We start from the raw sequence: 10,186 nt of genomic DNA, 5'->3' as shown, positions 1-10,186 counted from the left end.
TGGCGACTTCCTCACCTCCCACTACCGGAAAATCTTCTTCCTCTCTCCACTGATCCTCATGCTAGTTGCCGAAGACCACCGACGATTAGCTTCAACACCGAAGATTCCAACTGTCGGCTTCCTTTTCACCTCCGGTTACGAATTCTAACAATTACAAGCCCCACTCTGTCGACCTAGGTCAGTAATTATCGGTTAGAAACTGGAATTGGGGTTTATGTTAGCAATTATCTGTTTGAAACTGGAATTGTGATTTTCTATGGTTTCATAGCTCTCACAGAAATCATCGACGGAGAGGAATGTCGAACACCGTCGTGAATGGCCTTGTCGGAGCTGGCGGAGGTATCATTGCTCAAATCATCATGTATCCTCTCCAATCGGTACTTATTCCTTCCCTTTTACTCTCTCTGTCTACTTCCTATTCGTCTGGTGGTACACTTATTCAAATGCTTCATGTTTATCTTCTTCTTTTCATCATAAACTTGTTTTGCCTTCTATGATCACAATCCAATAATGAAGTAATTTTCATTTGTAATCTTCATATCTCCTTATGCACCTCCCCAATTACTATCAGAGTAGCCTAGAAATTCAATTTGTTCTTGCCTTGAATACCAAATTCCATAAGATGTTGTTCGAGCAATATATGAAAGGATCCTCTTTGCTGTTTTGAAGTGTTGTTTACTTAAACAATTGCATGAACTTTAATACAAGACCAACAGTATATGCCTCCTTTACATTCACAATTATCAATTGCAACACCCTTGAATTCATCAATAAGTTGTATTGATTATGTAGTTATGGATCATGTCCTCTACATTCAAACGTAGTAACATAATAGTTTCAATAGAAAAATACCCTTTAATGATGCACAAACCATGACATGCGTTGTTTTACGATACGCAAAAGTGTGTGCCCTAAAAATAATGTCAGCTCTCCCAAAATGTGAAGGATTTAGGACGCGCAATTTTGTGTGCCCTAAAATTAGTGTCACAACAAAAAAAATAAAAACGCGGAGGGCAACTATCATAAAAAGTGTGTCGTGAAATCATGTCGTTTTATATTTTTTAATGAAACGCGCATCTTCATCTTTAGTAGCAGCGGGAAAAGGAATTCCCAAAAAATTAGAAATTTTGAAAACCCCGTCATGGCGATTTAGGGTTGTTTCCGTCTCCATCTCTCGTTCACTTCTATCTCCACTTTCCCTTCCATCTACAATCTCTTTTTCCCGGTGATGAAGGTTTCTCATGATTTCACAAATCATTCAACACGAGCTCCACACAAATACATCCTCCCTAATTCTAGGGCTTTTTGTTCAGGACTTCAGGCTCATACGCGCCTCTTCTTCTCTTCATCTGTGTTCTCTCATATCTCCCTCTTCAAATACATCCTCCCTAATTCTAGGGCTTTTTGTTCATGTTCTCACAAAAGCAAAACGAACCAGAGCATGGGTGGAAGATTCATCTTCGTTTGCCGGCTTCCCCACCATCATCGATATACTAGGGTTGGTCGTCCTTGGAGTCACCATCTCCATCTGACACGACCCTAGAAAAAATTGATATCCCAGCTTCCCCAACACTTTCTGCATCAAAATCGATCCCTCCATAAAAACTTTCTTCAGCAGTCATAACCTCCATCTCCACACCACTAACCATGCATCCCATCATCAGTCTCTCTTCCAAGAATTTTCCATGGAATTTTCTGAATTTGAAATCACACTCCAGAGTTTTTTCTACAGGGGGAAAAGAAATGACTTCTCCAAGGTATGTTCTTTTTCTTGTCTTTGCCTTCTCTGTATTCTCTTTCTTTTTATTATACTTCTTCTTCCTTCTTGTTTGTTGTTTTAAAAAAACCAATTATACATACTTCATGTGCAAATTAGAAGATCAACATTTGTAAAGCATATCTATAATGATGAAATGCCCACATCAGAAGAAAAATAAGTCACGGGAAGGAAGAAAATTGATTAGTAATAACTTTTTGATTTTTATGTTGTTGGTATGGATTTAAATCTCAATATGAAGAATTAAGAACTGATTTGTCGATTTCTGATTTTTCTCTAAATATGATTTTTTTGCTTTATTTCTTAGTTACTAGTCAAATACATAGATCCCAAAGTGTTTATTAGTCTACTTCTAATTTCAAAATAGTATAATTTCAGTAATGTGAAGTTTTGGTTTCTCTAATTATGGACTTATGGTCCTGTGGACTGTGATTATGTACTGGTTAAGCTATTGTTCTAATGTTATAGGCATCAATTATTTCTCTGTGGATGATGTACAATTATACAATCTGATTTGTGCTATTTTTTTACAGATACTATCTAATTCTGTCATTCTGATTTTGAAGATATAAAATGCATGTATTTCTGCTTTCTAAAAAGAGAAGACCAGAGGCCTTTTGTAGGTATTTTTTTATCTAACCTGTATGCAATCTATTTCTTGATTCCAACAGTAAGAGGTTTAAGGTTTAAGACTGCTATTGATCACTAATCCTAATCATCATCTTGTAGGCAAAAGAATGAAAGTTCCAAACACTAGCACCAGGTCTTGTGGTTATATCATGGAACCTATAATTCCTTGTAAGCTTTCTTTCTTCTTTACTTATTAGTTAAATGTCCCCTTGGATATAAATGTTGTTCTTAATTAAATAAATTTGGCCCTTCATCAATGAATGCAGGTTTTCCATCTGATTTGAGGTATACCATTTCCAGAATTGAGGTGGTGCAACTGCAGCAGGTAGAAGAGACAATGGAAGTAGGTGTAGAAGTTGATGATGGGGATGTGGTAGGAATAGGAATAGGATCATGTGGTGCTATTCTAAAAAGTGTTGAAGAAAATGAAGCAAAAATATTTATGCTTATTTTCATATACAGAAACTGCATCTGTCTTCAATGCTTTCTTCAAAATTTCTTATATATGGTATGTTCATTACCACTCATCTAATCAAATGTTTCATTATTCTATTTCTATCTCTTTATAGTCTGTACTTAATGTATGGTTTTCTTTGAACAGTACACATCATTATTTCAAAGAGGGAAAAAACATGTGATTCTTCCAAGCAATGTTTTGAAAACTGGACCGGACCGATCAGTTTAAATGGGAACCGGTAACAAATCCAATTCAATAGCTCCTAAAAACCGCTGGTTTTGGAACCGGAAAAAACCGGGCAGGTCATAAAAAAACGGTAACGATTTAACCAGAGAAAACCGGACTTCCCAATGTAAAAACCATTCGGCACTAATAGAAAGGTAGGCATATGGGTTCCTTTTAAAAAGCACATCAGCCTTGAAACTTTTTATTCTCGGCCGATGTGGGATATCTTTGCCAACTTCTAAGTCTTTTGTATCTATTTATTGGAACAAAAGTTTTTTTTTATTTCTTTCACCTGGTCGATGTGGGAACTGGAACAAAATCCATCACAAATTTACAATTGCAAAGTAGGTTCTTTGGCTTCTATCACAATTGTTTTATAACATAAATCATAGACTAAATTACATAACTTTTTTTGTATGATTTGTATACTAAATAATATAATTTTTTTACTCCCATTTCATTCAATTATGATTTGTAATATATATATATATATATATATATATATATATATATATATATATATATACACACACACACACACACCTGTGAGCTTCTTTGAGGAAGCAAATAATGCACATTACAACTCAGTAGCCATAATTGATGTTGTTGGAACTATTCTTGGAATATATAGAAAATCCCACAGCCTAGATGGACCAGGTTTAATATATTCTTATCATTTATTAAATAAGCAAAAATCTCTTATATTTTATGTAAGTTTAATTAAAATAAATAGTCCCTTGTTTTTTTTTTCAGGATACCAGGAGAGATTCTACTTCAATCCAGGTGACATTGGCTTCAAGGTCCGTTTTTTATATAATCATACCCATGTTTCATATTAAATCCATACTTTGACTTTTCAGTGTAAGGGTAAGATAGTCATTTACTCTTTTGATGATTTATATTTTATTGTGCAGGTGTTCCAAACCAAGTTTGCTAAGATAAGCGTGGGTATGAATTTCTCAATCCTTTTACCTAATTGCTCTCCTCCCAACACGTTAAAATTGATGAATGTTGTGAATTTTTTTGTTGTAATGTAAGGATAAGATGGTCATTTTAGTCTTTTAAGAAGATTTATTCAGTTTAGAAAAGAAACAATTCTTATGTATACAACACTTTAACCAGACATACATCATTTCTCAGTTCAACCACTTTTATAAAAAAAAAGTAGCAACAATATCTTTTGATTTTTTTGGCACTAACACTTGGATGATGCTTAATTTGACTTGCTGTTGGAGAGGGTAGTGGAGTGGGTTTGTTGAGTGCTGATTGTATGTTTGATGGATGAATTGGTCATGAGTTGCGGCTGGATACTAAAGTTGATGAATGCCCCATCTGTCTTGGGTCGCGCTCCATATTATTGCTTGCAGCAGAAGCAGAAAGTGGTGCTGATTTGCATTTTCTGCCTGGATTCACCTCTACACAAAATGTAGATGAGTTCCATAGGGGTTCCCTCTGCTCCTCCATGCTTTCCTTTACTGCAACTTGTGGAAAGGTAATGTCTGCAACTTCCTAACAACAACAGTACCTATTTGAGAAATGTAATTTTGAATTATTTTATTTTTAGATTTGAACTTTAGGGTAGAAATGTAATTTTGAACTTTAGGGTAGAAAATTAATCAATAGACAGTTTCTTCATAAAGATTTTTTCTTTCAAATTAACCATTGAGACATGTTACCAATTTGTTGGATAAAGGCAACTCTTTTGTGAAAATGGTATCTACTTTCATCATAAGCAGATGCTTAATTGTTGCAATCAACAGCCCCAATCATCACATACTGAGAAGGGAATAGAAAATGACTTCCTATTAGCTCTTGTTATTTTATGCATTCAATATGTTCTTGCAATATATAAACATTAAATCTTTGTTGTTTTTTTCAAGTTTTTTGTAGATATACAAGTATTGCATTCTTCATTTCAATTGTTAGTTGTACTACTAATGATGGAAGTTGCTAATAGAAGAAATGGAAGAAGCCGCATGAAATAGATTTTTTGTATGAAACACAGAGTAGATTAGATGAATGCAAATTTATATTTTGTAAGAAATAAAATTGTATGACATTAAATTTTATGCAATGGATTGTATTTTTTGTATATGGTATTTTATTTCTATTATGAGACATTAAATGCAAATTAAATTTAAAAATTAATAAATATATAAATATATATTTTTTAAACATTTAAATTTACGATACGCAAAAATGTATGTCATCTTCATTTATGACATGGCCTTTCTTGACAGGGGTTATAAGGATACGCATTGCGTCATAAATGTGCGTCTTAAATGCGTGTCGTCTATAGACGACGCACAAAAGCGTGTCGTCTCTCGTTATGACAGGGCCTTCCTTGACACGCATTTGCGCATCGTCTGAGCGTTTTACGACACGCATTACGCGTCGTGAAAAGCTGTTTTTCTAGTAGTGAGGTTATAAGAAGTGAAGGTCTTGGAGGATTATACAACGACCATAAGCCTTCTCTTCTTGGAACTGCTACATCACATGTTACACTTCAATTCATTTGGCATGTCATTTCTCATAAATGTCACTTGTTACATGAACATAACAATCTTCTTTTGTTTCTTTGCAAGGGATTTATTATTATTAGCATGTTGTTCTGGCTTGTTGTGGTAGCATTAGCAGGGTAATTACACCAAATCATTTTACAAAATCATTTTATACAAATGCTATATTAGTTTTTGGTATTTTGTATAAATTTACAAGTTATTTATGTGCAACTGATTTTTGTTTGTATGATAACAAATTCCTTATATTTCAGGGCATTGAATGTATTGTTTACAAACCCAATATGGGTTCTTATGACACATAGGCAGGTACTTGTACAAAATAACAACTTACTCAAATGTTATAGTTTAGAATTTATTGAGATTATACATTAATTCCTATCAATAATCAATACACAACTAAACTTTCAATGTGTCTTTTAGACACATACTCTAGCAGAACAGAAGATTCTAGAAGCAAAGAAAGCTCTTCATTGCATGATAAGTTGCATAAACTTGATTCTGTGAAGCGTAATCCCTATGGGAGATTGCAAGCGGTTGGTAATCTTAAATATTAACATATATGTGTTTAATGTTTTTAACATCATGTCTTTTTAAGTCAAGTTTTGATTTTCTGCCATGTGTAGGCATATGAGGTTTATAATGAAGCTTGAATAAGAGGATTTTGGAAACGCATCATCCCGAATCTAATCATGGTTAGGTTAATTAATCATTAAATAAATCCTCAAAGCATATCAATAAGGATGAAAATTACATGCCAGGTGTGCAATCCATCAATCCTGTTCATGATCTATAAAGCACTTCAAAAAGAAACGAGTTGATAAAAAACAGAGTTCAACTAAAGTTTCTTCTCTCTAGGTAAAACAACAATCTTATTTAATTCATTGATTATACTAATTTATATTGTTTCAAAATCACTCTATTTTGGTGTGTGAACAAGTATTTTTAGTAGGTGCAATTGTGAAACTTGTTGCTGTAGGATGAAACGTATTTACTATATATCTCTAACTATGGAGACGACATGTTATCTTTATAGTTGTATCTATGGAGACGACTTGTTGTCTTTATAGACGCGCCTATAGAGACGATGTGTCGTCTCTATAGATTTATCTGTGGAGACTAGCATCGTATAGCGACGAACCAAAAAAGGGCGACATGTTGTCTCCAATGGCTACCTATTGCGACGGTATTTATAGCGATGGCAAAAAAGATCTATTGCGACGGGGCTATGGTGACGAGAGCTATAGGAACGACATGTCATCTCGGACACCTATAGGCACGACTTCTGGAACCTATAGAGACGACATTTGTCGTCCCTAGAGGTCCCGCTTCTTGTAGTGGTAAAAAAATTCTCAAAAATAATGAGACTTTTATACATAAAACCGTCTAAAAAACAAATAATATTTTTTCTCAAATTCTTGCCCGCCTGCAAAAATAAGTGGTGGAAAATAAATCTTTTTCAAAAAAAAAAGTACAAAAAACAAATAACACCTATGTCTACAAGGGATTTCTTTGAAAAACTCACTTAAGTCTTAAAAAACTCCCTAAAATCACTTCACCATCAACAATCTCATAAATACCATATTTTATATTTTCTTTTTAATTTTATAAATTTAATATAAATTAGGTATAAATTATATTTATTTATAAATCAATTATCTTATATTATCTATCTAACATACCGAGTTTTACCACAAAATTTTTCATTTTTTATAGAAAAACCACAACTGTCATAAAAACGAAGTCACGAAAAATCACAGGTACATCAATATAGTTATCCAAATCAACGTATCAAAATGTGAAAAATCATAAAATCAGTGAGCTGGAGTATACAGTTAAGCGTTCACCTTCTCGCGATCATCCGAAGTACATGAAACACATTTATTCCATAACTGTAAGCATAAAGCTTAGTGCGTCCTTCCCAAAATATCCATAAAACATAACATAATAAGAAACTATGGGTTATCCGCAACCCTAGGCATTAACAGCAATCCCAATAGACTAACTGCACGCCATGTGGATTAACAGCATGTTCCAGGGGTTATCAGCAACCCTGGGGATTCTTAGAAATCCCGAAGTAATCAGAAATTCAAGTTAGTTCGCACATAACAATAATCAACGATTAAGACCCAGTTGGTCACAGATATAAATACTACACAGGTAAATGTAGTAAGAAGACTCACCTCACAAATAGCTGCTAAATACAACTCACACAGGGGAGACAGGTACAAATAAGCACCAAAATCAATAATAAGAAATTACCATTTTCAAACTATGCTCAAAACCTAATTTTGACTAAAAGTCAACAATGGTCAAAGCCAACGGTCTACACCCAACGTACAAGCTTCCCTACGCATGGCATACAACTTGGGTGATTACGGGATGAAACCATGCTACGCTCAGCGTAGCATAAGTTACGCCCTGCGTACTGATCAGAATGCCAAATATCCCGTTAAGCTCTTAATATAGAAAGTTAGTTCCTCAAAATTTCAAATATGAATCAAAGGGACGACTTAATGGATAAAGTATCTGACTTTATCCATTTGCATGTCATAAATGAGCAATAAACCAAGCCCTAAGTCCAATAACGCACTAATGCTCAAGATCTCATGCATGGGCTGAATGGAAGTGATCAAGCTCTCAACTTTATGATTTAGAAACCCCAAAACAACAAGAAATGGTCATCAAGAGGTCCGGAGCAGATCATACTCACAAGATCCAAGGTTATGGGACAAAAAAATACAAAAAGAATAACTAACTAGATCTAGCATGAGAGATTGTCAAGATGGAAACTTTATATCTTTAGGAGGTGGACAACAAAGTGAATGATCTAGATCTACAACGCCTAGAACTCTTATATGCTTCTCTAAGGTCTTCTTCTTCAAAAGAGCACACACAAAACACTTTAAAACCTCAAGGATCTCACACAAATGGCTAGGGTTTTAAAAGGGACACAATGGGAAGATGGAGGTTGGGTATGCAGAGGCCCTTAAGAGGTTTAAAGCTTTTAAATAGGCTCAAATTGCGAAATTAGGGTTAAAGATTTTGCGCATTATGCGTTGCGTACCTAGGCTTACACCCAAAGTAAGTCATTAATTGCCTGCAAGGAATCTTTCTCCTACGATGAGCGTAGGAGGCCATCTTACGCCCGCGTAGGACTCAAAATACAAATAAATCTTTTAAAACAATTCAAGGAAAAATCATACCTACAGGATCGAGTGATACAATACAAAATCATATTATTATTATTTATTATTTATTATTTATTTTTAATTCTTTTTTAAATTTTTTTGAAGTTTTATTAGAATATATATATATATATATATATATATATATATATATATATATATATATATATATATATATATATATATATATATATATATATATATATATAATGTTATTTTTATTTAGTTTTAGTTGACATATTGTTCATTATTTTATTTTTTTTAGAAAAAATTAATATTTTGTTTGTTATTTTGTTAACATTTTGTTCATTTATATGAAACCAACTTTTAAAAAATCGAATAATCCGAATTCGTAAGTTTTTTATACAATTTAAGAATGTTTTATTACGATATAGGAATGTTTTATGTAGGCTAATCCATCAAAATATTAAAACCCAATTATCAGACTCCGATAGCCTAAACCCCATTTTTATATACATATAAACTTATGATAAAAATTAAAAAAAAACGGTTATCAAATACCGTCACCTTTGTTTTTTAGATCTAAAACTTTAAATTTAATCATTTTACAAATATAAAAATTTTAAGTTTCTTTTAATTTATATTTTAAACAAAATCAACTTTATAACTCATTATAAAGTTCCGTCTTCAAGTTTACTCAACTAATTAAAATTTGAAAATCCACTTTAGATTATTTAACATGAAGCTTTTCAAATCATTTCTAATAAATAAAGATTTTTTTTTACTGTCACCTTTGTGGTTATTTTGAATTTTTTATTTTTTTCACATGTCATTTTATTAGTTTTTCTATTTTATTAAATTCTATAATATAATAATTGCAATAAATGTAACAATAAATAGATATTAATTTCATTTATAAACTTGCATTTTAATTTCAAATTTCTCAAAATTACAGTTCATTAGTTTCTTTTCTTTATTTAAATTATTTTTTTAAATTTAAAAGATAAAAAACATTATATTATAATAAATTATTATTTTTCTTATTGTTTTATAAATTCAAAGTTCTCAAATATTTTGATCTTTATATATATATATATATATATATATATATATATATATATATATATAAATTAACCTATTTAATACATGAGTCTCACAACTAGTAAATAATAATATTTACTTTTTCTGTATATTTGTAAAATGTAATTAAGTTAATTATGTGTTAAGGAATACTGAAAGTGTGTATATATAGAGTAAGAAATCAAAGGTTTAGCAAAAAAAATAAAGTTTTTACAAAATTTCAATCAAAATAAATAATATAGATATTATTAAAAAAACTAAAATTAAAATAGTTAATTACATAGTTGATTAGACATTTTGATGACGTTTGTCAAATGCAAAAACAAAACAATGTAAATTAAACACGTAA

The 10,186-nt window shown here is 32.0% G+C and overlaps 1 pseudogene; it reads left to right on the top strand.

The window, feature by feature from the left end:
• Positions 1 to 296: 296 nt before the first annotated feature.
• On the top strand, positions 297 to 6,592 carry LOC145139754 (peroxisomal nicotinamide adenine dinucleotide carrier-like; annotated as a pseudogene).
• Positions 6,593 to 10,186: the final 3,594 nt, after the last annotated feature.

This window comes from Lactuca virosa, chromosome 9 (assembly GCF_052849685.1).
Source record: "Lactuca virosa cultivar CGN04683 chromosome 9, Lactuca_virosa_CGN04683_v6, whole genome shotgun sequence".
Lineage (NCBI taxonomy): Eukaryota > Viridiplantae > Streptophyta > Magnoliopsida > Asterales > Asteraceae > Lactuca > Lactuca virosa.
Note: the sequence above shows the minus strand (reverse complement) of the source record. Positions and strands in the feature narration are given on the sequence as shown.